The sequence below is a fragment of the Saccopteryx leptura genome, chromosome 8, assembly GCF_036850995.1.
Source record: "Saccopteryx leptura isolate mSacLep1 chromosome 8, mSacLep1_pri_phased_curated, whole genome shotgun sequence".
Classification (NCBI taxonomy): domain Eukaryota; kingdom Metazoa; phylum Chordata; class Mammalia; order Chiroptera; family Emballonuridae; genus Saccopteryx; species Saccopteryx leptura.
This window is the reverse complement of record NC_089510.1, coordinates 6,587,604-6,604,877: the sequence shown is the minus strand read 5'-3', so window position 1 is coordinate 6,604,877 and position 17,274 is coordinate 6,587,604. Positions and strand designations below refer to the sequence as shown.

The following is a 17,274-nucleotide window of genomic DNA, read 5'->3' as shown; positions in this document are numbered from 1 at the left end:
CTGAGACAGTGGGCTGGCACTGGCAGACCCCTGACCGCACAGCACTCTTTACCTGGACCCACTTGGAGCTGTTTCCCGAGAGGTTCTGGGACTCACAAACAGGGCTGCATGCTTCCAAAGCAGCCAATGGCCGGTGAGGTAGTGCGAGGAGACCGTATACCTTCCTGGTTTATACAGTCGGAAGCCCTGGGCTTCCCTGCGGGGCAGTGGTGGTTGGTCCTACCACAGTACACTTGTGATACAATTTTCACATTCGAAACCTGCATCTTGTGCATTCGTGTTGGGTAATTGGGTGTTTATCTGCTCAATTTGCATAACAGGCTTACTGACATTTTTATTTGTAACAGACGCGCCTGTCATTCGCAGGAAGACTGACGCACTTTGGGAATATGGCGTTATGATAATACCACGAATGGCAGACCCTTTGGGCTGTGTGCAGAGTATTGTAAACACTCAATTAGCAGCAAAGGAAAAAAATGTAACCTTCCATGGCTTAGTATTGGTTGAGACATTTTCCACAGAAATATTAGTGTAGAATAATTGGTGGTTCCTATTATGTTTTATGATCTGCAGATTCTCAAATGCAGGTTTGTGATATTTCTTAATTCGACTATAGGTATAGTCACGTGTACCAAAGCAGGATTAATGAAGAATACATTCTATTATATATGTTTACGTTTTGGTTCTATTACTGGACCCTGTGAAGTAGACTCTAAAGTTACATGTTTATAAATTATGTTATTAGCTTGTGAATAATACAATGACTCTATATTTTTTTTCTTGACTTATAAGGATCAATTTACTCTAAGGGCTTCAATATGCATTTCCAGAGACACAATTTGGTCTATAACACACACTGTGCAGGATTTCAATTCTTTTACATCTGTTCAGGTTTGTTTTATGGTCCAGGATATGGTCTATCTCGATGTCTGTCCTGCGGGCACTAGGGAAGAATGTGTGCTTTTTGCTGCTGTTGGATGCAGTGTTCTGTAAACACCAGAATCTTTTGGTTGATGGTGTTGGTGAGGTCTATATTTTTATTGCTTGTCTGCCTACTTTTTCTAGCAGTTGTTGAGGGAAGGGTGTTGGAGTCTCCACTTGTAATTATGAACTCGTCTATTTCTCCTTTCTGTTCCATCAGTTTTGCTTCACATATTTTGCAGTTCTGTTGCTTGGTGTGTACACATCCAGAGTTGCAACATCTTCTTGGTGGATCGAGCCTTTCCTCATTATCTAACATCTCTCTCTGTCTCTGGATATTTTCCGTGCTCTCAAGGCTACTTTATCTGATATTAACACAGGCACTCTTTCTTTGGATGAATGCTTGTATCACGTATCCTTTTTTCACCCTTTTACTTTCATCTTGCCCATATCATTATATTTGAAGCAAGATTCTTGTAGACAGCCTATAGTTGGGTTGTATCAAAAAACGAAAGAAAACAAGGCGACTCTTTCATTTTCTGCCTTTTATTTGGAACATCCGGACCTTTTACATTTGAGGTTGGAAGAATAACGCCTCCACCCAGATGTTCACATGCTGACCCTCAGAACCTATTAAGCAAAGGGTATTGAGATGGATTTCAGATTGTTAATCAGCTGACCTTGACAAAGCAATAACTCAGTTGTTTGAATGGTAACCATGTAATCACACAAGTCCTTGAAAATACAAGAGGGAAGCAGGAGAGGTCAGAGTGATGCCAAGTGAGAAGGATGTGACTGACCTTGAGGACGGAGGAGGGAACCACAAGCCAAGGAATGCAAGCAGCCTCTGGAGGCTGGAGAAGGCAAGGAAATCGATCCCACACAGCCTGCAGGCAGGCAATGAAGACTTGTCGGCCCCTGGATTTTTGTCCAGGGAAACCCGTGCCAGTCTTCTGACCTACAGACTGTCACATAATAAGTTTGTGTTGCTAATAATGCCAAGTTTGTGATAATTTGTTATAGTAGCAATAGAAAATCGATACATCTAACGTAATCATTGATATATTAGGTTTTATTATCTTTTGTTTTTTATTTGTTCTCTGTTTTTAATTTCTATTTTCCCTGACTTCTGTGCATTATTAAACATTTTTAAGAATCGCATTTTATTTATGTACAGTGTTTATGAGTATATATATTGTCTAGCCATTGCTCTAGGCATTATATTATGTAACCTAGTTTCTTACAGTCTACTGATCTCATTTACCCTCTTCCATGTATAATCATCTTAACTATTTTCTCTACTACGTTTGGAACCACAACAGACAGTGTAATAATTTTTCCTTCAACAGTTGAACGTAATTTAGAAATCTTAAGTGAAGAGCTATTGTATTTACTATATTTTGCTCCCTTGTGTTTGTGTCTCTCTGTGTGTCTGTGTATTTCTTATCATGATGTCCCAAGTTTTCTCCTTTTATTTTTTCCCTTCTGCTTAAAGCCATGCCTCCACCATTCTTTTGGGTAGGTGTGCAGTAGACAAACTCTCTTAGCTTTCCTTTACTTGAGAATCTCCACATCCTCACCAAACCCTGCTGTTTTTTTTATTTATTGATGATAGCATTCTGATAGGTGCAAGGTGACATCTCATTGTGGCCTTAATAGTGACATTGAGCATCTTTTCATATGTCTATTGGCCATCTGTATATCCTCTTTGGAGAGGTGTCTGTTCAGGTCCTTTGTCCTTTGTCCATTTTTATATTGGACTGTTCGTTTTGGTGTTGAGTTGTATAAGTTCTGTATAAATTTTAGGTTTTAACGACTTATCATTGGCAAATATGTTCTTCAGTTCAGTGAGTTGTCTTTTCATTTTGCTGAGGGTTTCTTTTGCTGTGCAAAACCTTTTTAGGTTGATGTAGCCTTATTTGTTTTATTTCTTTTGTTTTAATATCAGAAAAAAAATATTACTACAAGAAATGTTAGAGATTTTACTGCCTATGTTTTCTTCTAGGAATTTTATGGTTTCGAGTTTAACATTTAAGTCTTTAATCCATTTTGAGTTTATTCTTGTGTGTGGTGTAAATTTGTGGTCTAGGGTCAGTTTTTTGCATGTATCTGTTCAGTTTTCCCAACACCATTTAAAAAATGGACTGTGTTTACTCCATTGTATGTTCTTTCTTCCTTTACCAAATAGACTGACCATAAAGGTGTAGGTTTATTTCTGGACTCTATTCTGTCTCATTGATCTATGTGTCTGTTTTTATTGCCAGTATCATGCTGTTTTGATTACTATAGCTTTTTAGTATAGTTTGATATCAGCTAGCATGACTCCTCCTACTTTATTCTTCTTTCTCAAGATTGCTGTGGCTACTTGGAGTCTTTTGGGAAAACACTATTTTTAGGAAACGATTTGATTTCTTGTGAGGCACTTATTTTGCATTTATTCATTTATTCCTTTGCTAGATCTTCTTCTAAGTTCAGAGGGCACCACAGTGGCAGCCTCACGGGTCTTTCTATGCCCACCTGTGCCCTCCCTGAGAACATGTAGTCTCCACCTGGTAGCCAGAGTGAGCATTTACAGTGGCAAAGCAGTACATTAACTCTTCTCTTGAAAATATTCCAGCGGTTTTTCACCATAATTCAGAATGAATTCAGAGGGCTTATTATGAATAATTCAATAAGAAAACATTCCCGTGTGAGGGGCACTGGAGTTCTGAATTCTAGCCTTGGCTCTGCCACCCGAGGGTGACAGAGGGTGTGACCTTGAGAAAACAGCCAGTTTCTCTGAGCCTCTCTTCCTCTGTCTTAAAAATAAGGGTTTGGTGACCCCCCCCCCCCGCAACCCAGCACTATCTCCTCTATTCCGTGGAGATAACAAGCATAAAAAACTTATGTGAGGCCCTGGCCGGTTGGCTCAGTGGTAGAGTGTCGGCCTGGTGTGCAAGGGGTCCCGGGTTCGATTCCCAGCCAAGGCACACAGGAGAAGCGCCCATCTGCTTCTCCACCCCTCCCCCTCTCCTTCCTCTCTGTCTCTCTCTTCCCCTCCCGCAGCGAGGCTCCATTGGAGCAAAGATGGCCTGGGCACTGGGGATGGCTCCTTGGCCTCTGTCCCAGGCGCTAGAGTGGCTCTGGTCGCAACAGAGCGACGCCCCGGAGGGGCAGAGCATCGCCCCCTGGTGGGCAGAGCGTCGCCCCTGGTGGGCGTGCCGGGTGGATCCCGGTGGGGCGCATGCGGGAGTCTGTCTGACTGTCTCTCCCCATTTCCAGCTTCGGAAAAATACAAAAAAAAAAAAAAAAAAATCTTATGTGCGGAATTTAGAATCTTCATGTGTGTAGAAATGTACATCTCCTCGTCTCTGAATGAATCCAGACAGTTTTCTACAGTGATGTTTCTTACAGCTCTTACAATACCCTGGCGGATCCTGTCAAACCTTCACATTCCCCACACTTTTTTCCTGGGACGCTCTTGGCCCAGGTACCACGGTGGCTGGCTTCCCGTCACCTTTGCTCCAGGGCACCAGCACCCACTGGTCCTCCAGAATGCTACCCTGTTTTCAACTGAACCCCTGCGCTCTCCCCTAAACCAGGCCATCGCTATCCCTCCCCCACTCTGTTTTTCTCCACACAACACTTATCACCTATATGTTCTACGTATTTTATTTATTTCCTTGTATCTACTTATTTTACTTAGATAATTTATTGATCTAATTATCTAATATTATTATTAGATAGATTTATTTATTCTCATTTATTATCTTCTTCTAGAATGTAATTTCTGTGATTGCAGAGGTTTGTTTATTTTAGCTTCTAAATATTCCTTGGAAGCTCAATTTTAACAGTGCCAGGTGCCGAAAATATTTGCTGAGTGTGTGCCTGCCAGAGGGGATGGATTTCTCTAATGTGAACCTTGCGAAGATTTAATAATATTAAGACGGACTCCTTGTGGTTAACTGGGCCCAGATTTGAAATAGTTCCTAGAAGCCATTTGTTGACCAAGGCCTCTCACGTACTCTGCGTGCCAAGAACAACCACAGGCTGAGCTCTCAACGTTCTGGACGCCTTGTTGGCCTTGCCTGTGTCCACCCCGTCAGGCAAGTTCCCGGTTTAGTCATTATCATACTGCCATTCAACCGGTTGACTGTAACTTGCCCCGGCCAATCAGAGATGCGGAAACTGTATCATCATCATCATCTGCATCTTTGCTAACTGCTCCCAATGGCTCATCTTTGAAAGCTCCGTTTGCACTTAGCGGACCTTGGTGGGAAATCTGGGCGAGAGCTTTATCTTTAAAAGTTGGTCTTGCCTTTGGCGTGGGGAGGAGCACACTTTCAGTTTCCCCGGTTTGGAAACCTTTCTCTTGGAATCAAGTCTGTCCTTTTCTGTAGGGCCTTTCAGTGGATTTGTTAACACACGGATGGCTCAATTCACGTCTAGTGGTGCAATCTAACTTCTTTGTCGGTGAAATCAAGTCTGTCCTTTTCTGTAGTGCCTTTCAGTGGATTTGTTAACACACGGATGGCTCAATTCACGTCTAGTGGTGCAATCTAACTTCTTTGTCGGTGACGACCAGAGAGGAGGGGTCGGAGGACTCAGAGCCTCCTCCACACCGGTCTTCAGCTCTGCGCGCACAGGTCGGTCACCCTGGACATGCCACCAGGCGCCATTTAACTGCAACATCACACGAACAGGAGGAAGCAGATTCCAGCGGCACTTGGAACACGAGGGAACAATATTCATGCCAACAAAACGAACAACATGACCCTCTCTACTGAAACTCCAAGACATTATATGTGGGACACAAGCTGCAAAATGAAAGCGCTGGTTCACTCAGCACACAGGACTGTTCCCTGCGGGGAGGGGGGGGGTGATTGTGAAGGCGGGCTGGGGGGGAGGTGGGGGGGTCTAACGGGGGTCGATGGTGATGGACAGACACCTGGCTCAGGGCGGTGAACACACAGTACAGCGTACAGATGACGTGCGGTATGATTTTGTTAACCAGTGTCACCCCAAGAAATTCAATATAAAGGAGGGGGCACGATTGCTGTCAGGACTGGCTCTTATGTGTGTATTTCAGCCCTGGGCGGCTTCACTAAGTGCGGGTGCTGAGCGAGGCCTGGAGGGGTGGAGCGGGCAGTGCGGAGGCCTTCTCGCCGCGTGACCGCGCATTGCGGCGACCCGGGACGCGCTCACCCGTGTCCTACCTGCGCCTTTCCATCTTCCCTGAGACGGGAGTGGCTGCGCTGTGGACCAGGGATGGCTCACTTTGGAACTAGGATCCTACTTTGTTTTGAAGTGGGATTTATCTTATTGTTTATAATTCTGAAATGTACGCATAGGTATAGACAACAGGCTAGCAATTCCCAGAGGGAAGAAGGGGTGGAGGTAGGGGGAGGGGGAGCAAAGGGGGTGCAACGGGAGTGGAAAGGGACTTTGAGTGGGGCGTGGGGGCACGGCACGTTATACTGAGTGGGGCACTCGAAACCACGTCAACGCAATAAATTAAAAATAGATAAAATGCCACCCAGATAGAAGCATTTTGTTTGAAAAACACGGAAGGCATCGATGTTCACGTTTTCAGTCAGGCCACCAACTTTTAATCTAGCGTCAGAGGTTTAAGGGGGGAAAAATCTTGTTTTTTAAAATAATAAATCTGATTTCTTTTTATGCCAATGTTTGGCTGAAGAGCTCAACGTTCTTAACTCTCAGTGCCTAGCCCGGTGCTGGGCCTTCACCATGAAACGTGCAGAAAGTATCAGGAAACTGAAGGCTGAAGGAGAAGCCTCCGTTTTCCTCTGTGTCTTGGCCTCCTGCCGAGGATGCTGGGCCTGTGCAGGTTTTTGCTGAGGTTTCAGGAACGAGCAGGGCCTGACATTTCCTTAGCGTATCCATGAGGTCAGTTTTATTTCTTGTGTAGACTGTTTTGTTTCTGACATTAACAAACCAGGGGGATGAGAAACAAGCTGGCTGGCCCAGAGGGAACGTTCCTAATTCATGTGAACATATGAGGCAATGTGGCAACATTGCCATTCTCTACCCCCAAACCCCCTGAAAACTCCCAAAGAAAAAGCAAAACAAGCAAACAGAAATCCCCAAACGGCTCTGGCCGGTTGACCCAGTGGTAGAGCGACGGCCTGGTGTGCGTAAGTCCCGGGTTCAATTCCAGTCAGGGCACACAGGAGAAGCGCCCATCTGCTTCTCTACCCCTCCGGCTCTCACTTCTCTCTCTCTCCTCCCTTCCCACAGCCATGGCTTGATTGGAGTGAGTTGGCCCTGGGTGCTGAGGACGGCTCCATGGCCTTCGCCTCAGGCCCTAAGAAGAGCTCCATTGCTCAACAACTGAGCAACACCCCAGATGGACAGAGCATTTCTCCCTACTGTGCTTGCCAGGTGGATCCTGGTTGGGGCGCATGTAGGAGTCTGTCTCTGTCTCCCCTCCTCTCACTGAATAGTAACAGTAAAAAAGAAATCCCCAAACCAACTGAACAACAAACAAAAAATCCTCTGCCATGGCCTTTGCCGACTCTCTGAGTTGTCTTCTGCCATCCTCAGTCGGAACAATTTTACTTCTCATGGGCTGTGTACAATGAAGCGGGTGGTATCATGCACCTTCTTTCTTCCATTATTTCACAGAGAACCAGGGCTTGCAAAATAAATAAATAAATAAATAAATAAATAAATAAATAAATAAATAAATAAATGCCACACATCATTTAAAGGAAGACAGATGGGAAATGGAAGCCATCTCTAAGCCCTGAAACCTGAAATGCTCAGCCTGCCCAGTAGCTTAAAAACTCATTGCCTCCTGGGTAACCTGACTTGATAGAGGAGCTGGACTGGTGAGAACCCCGGATCCGGTGTGGTGTGTTTATAACGGTACACACAGGTCATTTCCTCTCCTCTCCTCTCCTAAACAGGCTTTTTTTTTTTTTTTTTTTTTTTTTCTTTTCAGATTGGTTTCAAGTTGATCCAGCTGCCTCTGGCTGAGGATATCGAGAGCATAAATGTCCTCAATATGACAGAGAGCTAGCAGCTGTGGTCGGAAACCTGACTCTGTTGGAACCACCACCACCGTGAAGTTGCTCACTGCGGAAGCCACACGCGCTGAACTATTCGCCTCTGCGATAGCTTTCACACGGCGTCTGTCTTCACGGCAACGCTGAGAAGGTACATCTGACTGTCTTCGGTTTGTTTGTTTGTTTGTTTGTTTGTTTAGTTATAGATCTTTCCAAGAAAGGAAAGTAAACCAAGAGCTGTCATATATATTGATCAGTGCAGGTCCCACATTTTCCACGCTGACTTTAGATAGTTTCATTTCCTACTCCATCTAGCACAACGTGGACTCTGTCTTCATTACCATGAACTACGCGCATTTCGATTTGCTTTATGATTTTTTCTTTTTTGGCTCGATGCGTGTAATATTTCTGTGCGGGGAGATGATATGACAATATATAATGTTAAGTGGGGTTTCTGGGAAAGGAAATGGAATTTGTAAAAATAATCTGATCCACGTGGGTATTTCCCAGCTCATCATGGTGCTCTTTTAATCCAAGCCTTTTCTTAAATACTGTATTTGCAATTTAAGCGCTGCCACATGCTGCCACCGCCGTTACAAAGATACATTAGATTGATGGAGTGATGCTGCATTCTTTATGGCTGGAGAAAATAATGACTTCCTCCGTTCTCTCTAATCATGTTTTTATGGTTTGTTTTCCAAACTACGGCATACTTGACCTTAAAAGGGGAAAAAGACTGCACATTTCATTTAACGAGTAATAAAAAGTTGGGTTCTCATTTTGCATTTAGACCTATGGGGAATATGTTTTACTGTCAGCTCTCTTCATTATGGTCCCCAGGTCTCAGCCAGTGCGGGCCGACTCTGGCTGCTGGAGGGCCGCGCGTGTCAACAATCGAAAGTAGGGGCAGTGCACTCCGACCTAGTTTACTTCTGGTGCCTCCCACTTGAAATCGACTTTCTTGTCTTTGGTGAGATTTTAGGAAGCTACTCTTTCTTTCTTTTTCTTTTATTTAGTGAAAGGAGGAGGGACAGAGAGACAGACTCCAGCATGCGCCCTGAACAGGATCCACCTGGCAAGCCCACTAGGGGGCGATGCTTTGCCCATCTGAGGTGTTGCTCCATTGCCCAGCAACCAAGCTCTTCTTAGTGCCTGAGGAGAAAGCTATGGAGCCATCCTCAGTATCCGGGGCCAGCTCACTCCAATCGAGCTGTGGCTGCAGGAGGGAAGACAGAGAGAGATGCGAGAGGAGGAGGAATGGAGAAGCAGATGAGCGCTTCTCCTGTGTGCCTTGACTGGGAATCGAACCTGGGAGACCCACACGCTGGGCTGATGTTCTACCGCTGAGCCAACTGGCCAGCGCTAAGAAGTCACTCTTTCAAATAAAAGGCAACTACAAAACAAAACTCATGCTTTATCCACTCCCCATCACTATTTAACTTTAATGGGTCTCCCATTAAAATACTAAAATAAAGGATGATAATGATACTCTCAGTCATACCTTGTTTGAGCAACTATTTTGACAGCTGTGTTCTGCTTTGAAGTATACACATGCGGAAGCTGGTCCTCTTCAAACTTCAGATGTCTTACCTCAGGCAATTTTGTGTGTTTTGCACCATTCATAACAATGGGAAGACCCCCAACAGGACACTGGGAATAGTTAAAATAAACATTTTAAACATAATAAAAAGCATAACGACTCCATCCCTTTGGGAATGAAAAAACCTTGTAGATAAGATAAAAATAAATTTGGAACTTTCCCTTTCGTTGTTTAGAACTGGAACTCCTCCTATTTTGACTGTGAAGACCTTACTTGTAAGCTATGAGGTTGAGGGATAGAGTAGGTTTATTTTTATTTATTTATTTTTTTAAAATGAAACCAGATTCACAGGATGTTTCACCTGTCATTTTGGGACCAAAGACTTCTAATAAAATTGCATTACACTCGTGCACTACAGTGACTAAGCACTTGAGTCGTGCTGATTAACTTAGTATCTCCCAACTTGATGCGTGACTCTGATAACTCACGTAGTTTAGAATTCTGGTCTGTTATTGAGGACTGTGTGGCAGTCGTCCTTAAGAAATCTTTGGAAATTTGAAGTAATATATTTTAGAAAATACGTTTAACAAAGATCTGTATGCTCTAGTTCATTCTGACTAGCCACAGATGAGTAGCAATTTGATACCTCTATTTATTTTCTCCTTCTGAGCCGATGGGAGAAGGATCCTCCGAGGTCCCGTTGCTCTCGCCACGCCTCGCTGAGCTTCAGTACAGGGTTGGATCCATGCTCTCCGTAACCTCTCTCCAGAAGGAATTACTAGTGTAAATGAGACATAAAATATTCAGAATCCATCTAATTCATTTCATGATCACTCAAGAATTTGATGTTTCTACTGCTTCCTAACACAGTGTAGAGAACATGTTTCACTTTATCCATTAAGATTTGTTTGATGAATGTCAACTTATTTTTTCAAAATATCTAAGTGGATCAGCCTTAAAATTTAGTCAGAAAAACAGTGACCAAATTGTCACTCAAGTCTACGCGTAATCCAGGCATTGCACTGCCACTTTCTAAATAGGTTTTCCAGGTTTGTTGTTTTGAGTCTTCGTCATTGACACTCAGTCACCAAGCTCAGTCCGTGAAGATGGGCAAAGAGCTACACCTGTCTGGAGGTTTGTGTGCGCACAGGAGGCGCAGTGGTGGGGGGTGACTTTTTTTTTTTTTTTTTTGTATTTTTCTGAAGCTGGAAACAGGGATAGACAGTCAGACAGACTCCCGCATGCGCCCGACCGGGATCCACCCGGCACGCCCACCAGGGGCGACGCTCTGCCCACCAGGGGGCGATGCTCTGCCCCTCCGGGGCGTCGCTCTGCTGTGACCAGAGCCACTCTAGTGCCTGGGGCAGAGGCCAAGGAGCCATCCCCAGCGCCCTGGCCATCTTTGCTCCAATGGAGCCTTGGCTGCGGGAGGGGAAGAGAGAGACAGAGAGGAAGGAGGGGGGGTGGTGGAGAAGCAAATGGACGCTTCTCCTATGTGCCCTGGCTGGGAATCGAACCCGGGTCCCCTGCATGCCAGGCCGACGCTCTACCGCTGAGCCAACCGGCCAGGGCGGTGGGGGGTGACTTTTCTTGCTGAATGTCCACCCTGCACCGAACATACCACGTCATCACACCGGTCTCCTTCTGTGACACAACCTTGTATGTTTGGGAAGCATATCACACACCAGCAGCTGTGGCTTCTGCCTAATTTCAGTGTCTCAGCTCTGACTGCTGGTTTTCTTTTAGTTGCTTGTAGTGAAGTGTCAAAGTAGAAGGCCATGGGGACTTTCTTTTTCTTTCTTTCTTTTTTTATTCTTTTCCGAGTGAGAGGAAGGGAGATAGACAGACTCCCACATGCATCCCAACTGGGACCCACCCAGTGACCCCTGTCTGGGGCCAATGCTCTGCCCATTTGGAGCCATGCTTGCAACTGAGATATTTTTAGTGCCTAAGACAGAGGCTCCATGGAGCCATTCTCAGCACCTGGGGTGATGTGCTTGAACCAATCAAGCCATGGCTGCGGGAGAAGAGAGGGAGAGAGATAGAGAAGAGAAGGAGGTGGGGTAGAGAAGCAGATGGTCGCTTCTCCTGTGTGCCCTGACTGGGAATCGAACCTGGGACACCTGAGGGTCTACCACCAAGCCAACCAGCCAGGGCTGGGACTTCCTTATCGATCACTGGCAGCATGTAGATACCAGATTTTGGAGCTGCAGGGACTTCAGAGCTCATCTCAGCCAATCCTTCATTCTATGGAGGAGGGGACTGGGACTCAGGGAGATTAAGCACCTTGCTCTGGGCTCCACGGCCACTAAGCCGTGGGCTTGTCTGACTGCCGGACCACCTCCACGCTCTCCACGGGTCCCTGCGGGGCTGTGTGGGTGGGCTGACTCAGGGCTCGTACCTTGAATTGTGTGGAGTCCCTTACCTGGTTCTGTTCTATTTCTTAGATGTCCTCCTTTGCCTTCAGGTCCATCGTCTTCCATTTCCTCTGGTGGCTTCTGGATCTTTGCAAAAAGCTTGCTGTAGATGCCCTGGGCTCGGGGAGGCTGAGCAGTCACACAAGAAGGTGGACGTGCTCGGACTCCTGGGAAAGACAGGAGGGCTTATCGAAGTGGACACCAGGCAGCTCAGCCCCAGGAGTGCTGGGAGGCTAAGCGTGAACATACGAGTCTCCGCGTGTGTTTCACGGTGCATTCTTCTGTGCCTGCACTGCCTATTAAATTTTTACGAGCGTGTTTTATTCAAGCCAGAGCTAGAAGGATGAAGAGTTTATGAAAGGATCAAATTTCCTTGGGCTGTAGTAGGAATCCCTTGACATTGGTCAATCTGTTCATGAAACATACATGCTGTGTGTGTGTGTGTGTGTGTGTGTGTGTGTGTGTGTCGGGGCATGACAAATTATTATTTCCACAAACTTGCATTTTCTTTAGGATGCTTGTGGGATTTTACTGAACAAGCTACCATGAATTGATTCTGAAAATAATTTTCCCTGGTCTATTTTTTCTTTTTCTTTTTTAAAGTGAGAGGAAGGGAGATAGAGAGACAGACTCCTGCATGTGCCCTGAACAAGATCCTCCTGGCCACCACGTCTGGGGCTGAAGCTCTGGCCATCTGGGGTCATGCTCCCAATGGAGCTATTTTTACCATCTGAGGTGGAGGCTCCATGGAGCCATCCTCAGCACCCAGGGCTGCTCACTCAGATCAATGAAGCCAAAGCCATGGGAGAGAAAGAGAGACAGAGAGAGAAACAGAGAGCAAGAGAGAAGGGGGAGGGGAGGGGTGGAGGAGCAGATGGTTGCTTCTCCTGTGTGCCCTGACCAGGAATTGAACCAGAATGTCCATACGCTGGGTGATGCTCTACCACTGAGCCAACTGGCCAGGGTCCCTGGTCTCTTGAACAAGGACATATGTTACTATTTTTACTTCAGTAAGTATAAACATTGATGATATCTTAAAACTGCTCCTTAAGATACTTTTTTTACAATAAATGAACCCGTTCTGGCTTCCACCTTCTATATACTTTCTCAAAGCCCTTTCCTTTGTGACATTATGGGCATGTTTGTGCCTTTCTATTACATAATAAGAGGGCTGCCCTCTAACGTGCTTCTGGGTGTACTTGGGGCTGGTTTGAGTTGACACAAATGAATTACAATTGCAAATTATGATGTAACTCTGCCATTCTTCCTTGGGAGCTGTGGCTGAAAGCTGGCACGGCCCAATTACCAGGCAGGACCCTGCCTTGTGAGAGAGGCTCCGCCACGGAGGAGGCCATGCCTTCTCTCCGGAAACAACAACAACAAAAAACACACAACAGCTTTGAACTGTCAGGAAATAGCAGCGGCTCTTGAAGGCTAATCATTACCAGCTTTTGTCATATGGTTGTAATTGTTGCATGAATTCTGCTTCAATCAGGGAAAAGTACGCTTAAGTGCCAGTAAAAGTTTTTACGCCGCTATGAAATTTTGCAATTTACGGCTTTGTGCAGATCGGCCTGCGTTACTAGGCAACACGGTGCGTGTCGTTCACTCAAATTATTCCTTAATCCCTGGCATTGCTACAAACTCTAGCAGGAAAAAAAAAAAACAAAAAAAACCCACCACCGACAACAAAACCATCATAAAATTTTATAACATAGGGACAAATCCGATGACAACAGTGAAATGTAAGTTGCAAAGCTGAAAAAATAACAACCCAAAAGCAGTATTTAAAAAAAAAAATGCACTGGATGGAAAACAATAAGAGTACTTAGCTTCACTGTAGTCACCTCAGAAAGAAAGAAAAAAAAAAAGTCATTGCAAATGGATTTAATGATCACGTAGTTCTCTGATTGGCCATTGAGCGGCCCGGTTTTTGGCACTTGAGCAGTCGTATTTGTGATGCTGCTGTTGATTAAGAAGTACCCAGCAGGCTCGCAATGACCAGGGAAGTGTGTATTGTTGCTTGCTGGCTGTGCATCCTTCTGCATTTGGCGGGAAGATAAAACCTGGAGACAGACACAAAGGTTCTGGCGCTCCACCGCGGAGGAGACTGGACGGACACCAGGGAGCCGCCCTGCTGCGCGGGGACCGCGTGTGGGCATCTCCACGCCCTCTGAGCGCCCTCAGGTCACAGGCAGGAGAGTGCAGCTTGTTCCCCAAAGCCAGACCCAGTTACACGGCCGGGTCAGAGCCACAGACCTCTCCGAGATGTCTGACGGCTCAGAGCAGGAGGAGAGCAACCCCAGACGCCCGGTGGGGGCAGCCCTGGCGACCCTGGCTTCGTGGGGTTTGGAAGGGCTTTCTGGTCTGAGTGCTTTTAGTGTTCTGAGCGTCTGTTATTATTCTTCTCAAGCAGGCTCCACTGATGTTTCGTACGAAGGCACCCCGTCAAAAGGAACAGACCTCAAGTCTCAAGCAGGAGCTCCCCGAGGCTCATTTTAGCACAGCTGTCACCCACAGGACTGTCACCCACAGGACGTGCTTTCTGGGCATGTGGCTTACATACCCACTGCCCTTCTGGACTGGACCGTCACCCTCACGTTCGAGAATCACTGCTCCGGACCGGCGCCCTCCTGAGGCAGTGGTTCCTCCCTGCCACCGGCCGGCGGCTTTGCAGGCTCAGTGTCTCAGGGGCTGGGAGTCCTGACCCCCGGTGACATGCAGAAGTTGTCGCCGTGAACTGGGGACAAGCTGCCACCGAGGAGGGTTTGGCCTTATTAGAGCAGCTTCCACGTGGAACGAGGCTGCTTCTTCCTAATTGCCTGCAAACGAACTTGCCTTTGCTCCTCCCCCTCCCAGATTCCCGGGGGGTGGGGTGTGTGTGACTTGTCATTTCCTCTAACTGCCTGGCCCTATTGTCGGGGTCGACCTGTGAGGTGCCTTTAAGAGTCCCAGAAACACTTTCGTTCGGCTCCAGAGCTCTCTCCTCTCTGTCTGATGCTTCAGAAGTGAAATTCCACCTGTGAAGTGCCTTCCCTGCGAGCCGCTGTCCCGTGTGGGAGCAGAAGGCCCCCCGGGAGGGCCCAGTTCACCCTGCAGGGCCTTCGTGTCATCGTGGGTAAAACGAGGGGGCTGCGGAAGATCACACCCAAGGACATTTCTTGCCTAAAGTTGGTAACACATGATATCTTATTAGGGTACTTCTGAAGGAACTGCAGCCCACCTGGGTAAGGGGCAGGAGGAGAGCAATGTATAACATCAAAGCAAGGGATTCAGTAAGCAAGAGATTAGCCAAGAAGGTTATGAAAAGAACATATGGCTCAAGGGAACAAAAATTAATCTTTAACTTCAGTAACATTCATCACCTGCCACTAGTTTTTTTCCTTGTTTGTTTGTTTAAATGTGAAGTTACATGAACAACATCAATAAATTTCTATGCTTACACGTGGTAAATAGAGAAAATGAATGTGTACTTCTAGGTATTCGCTACACCAGGGGTCCCCAAACTACGGCCCACGGGCCTCATGCGGCCCCCTGAGGCCATTTATCTGGCCCCCGCCACACTTCCGGAAGGGGCACCTCTTTCATTGGTGGTCAGTGAGAGGAGCATAGTTCCCATTGAAATACTGGTCAGTTTGTTGATTTAAATTTACTTGTTCTTTATTTTAAATATTGTATTTGTTCCTGTTTTGTTTTTTTACTTTAAAATAAGATATGTGCAGTGTGCATAGGGATTTGTTCATAGTTTTTTTTTTATAGTCCGGCCCTCCAACGGTCTGAGGGACAGTGAACTGGCCCCCTTTGTAAAAAGTTTGGGGACCCCTGTGCTACACAATGATTTACATTTAAAAGTTTAAAAAATGCTGTTTTAGAATTTTCAAATAGCTGTAGATTACGAGACCTTCTTAAAAACTAAGCCCAATGATAATGAAATGAATGTAAGAAGAAAGATGGTCGCCTGCTCTGTGGTGGCGCAGTGGGTAGAGTGTCAACCTGGCACGCTGAGGTCGCCTGTTCGAAACCCTGGGCTTGCCTGGTCAAGGCACATATGGGAGTTGATGCTTCCTGCTCCTCCCCCTTCTCTCTCTCTCTCTCTCCTCTCTCTAAAAATGAATAAATAAAATCTAAAAAAGAAAACAGAACGTTTGAGAAGTGATTCCAGAGTTCCATCTCATGCGCCCCACGAGTGTGCCTTCACAAGTGGGTGTCCGCGGAGATCACAGGTGCCCTGCCACGCACAGGGCAGTGGGTAGCCGGTGAGTGGGAACAGTAGTAAGTGACAGATCAGATTGGCAGAAAAAAAGGGATAGATGGAGATGGAATTGGGAGCCCCTCGGTCCCATGAGAAATGCTTCTGCTTCCCGCCATTAGGGCGGGCACACCCATGCGAGAACCCCTGGACTGCCAGTCGCCGTGTGGACACTTCTTTATCTTAGTAGTGTGAGCACCGGAACTTCTCCCGGGAGAGGTCCGGACGCCGTGCGTGCGTGCGTGGGGGAGGTGCGGACGCGGTGCGTGCGTGCGTGCGTGCGTGGGGGAGGTGCGGACGCGGTGCGTGCGTGCGTGCGTGCGTGGGGGAGTAGAGGAGTGCCCGCCTCAGCTGTGGGTCATGTCCCGCAGCAAGGAGGCCGCCCATGAGATGGAAGGCTAGACTACTTCACAGGGGAAACGGGTCTCACTGCCCCAAGGAAGATGGGGACGGACGAGAAAGGGGTGCAGAGGGGGTGTGTGTGAGATGGGGCGAAGTGCGGGCTGCATTTGGTCTGGAGAGAGGTGTCCAGATGGGCGGGGAAGGTTTTGAATCAAGGAAATCCGTGTGTGTGTGTGTGTGTGTGTGTGTGTGTGTGTCTGAGAGAGAGAGAGAGATAGAGAAAGAGAGAGAGAAAGAGAGATTGGAGCTGCTTCATGCATGTATCACACAGAACAGGGGTGCCTTGCACGCAGCTGGTGTGGAATAGTGAGCTAATTCGTACACTGAACTGGGGAAAGCAGATGGATGCTTATTTATTTATTTATTTATTTATTTTACAAGGACAGAAAGAGAGTCAGATCGAGGGATAGATAGGGACAGACAGACAGGAACGGAGAGAGATGAGAAGCATCAATCATCAGTTTTTCGTTGTGACACCTTAGTTGTTCATTGATTGCTTTCTCATATGTGCCTTGACCGCAGGCCTTCAGCAGACCGAGTAACTCCTTGCTCGAGCCAGTAACCTTGGGTCCATGCTAGTGAGCTTTTTTTTTTGCTCAAGCCAAATGAGCCTGCGCTCAAGCTGGCAACCCCGGGGTCTCGAACCTGGGTCCTTCCGCATCCCAGTCCGACGCTCTATCCACCGCGCCACTGCCTGGTCAGGCGGATGTTTAGAATTAGACCACAGGAATGTGAATC

The 17,274-nt window shown here is 46.6% G+C and overlaps 1 long non-coding RNA gene across 1 annotated transcript; it reads right to left on the bottom strand.

Moving 5' to 3' along the window:
- Positions 1–1,448: 1,448 nt before the first annotated feature.
- Positions 1,449–14,686, bottom strand: LOC136379713 (uncharacterized). Its single transcript, XR_010746785.1, has 3 exons — positions 14,452–14,686; positions 11,894–12,052; positions 1,449–1,551 (listed from the first exon to the last, which is right to left on the bottom strand). It is a non-coding gene; the product is annotated as an uncharacterized lncRNA (long non-coding RNA).
- Positions 14,687–17,274: the final 2,588 nt, after the last annotated feature.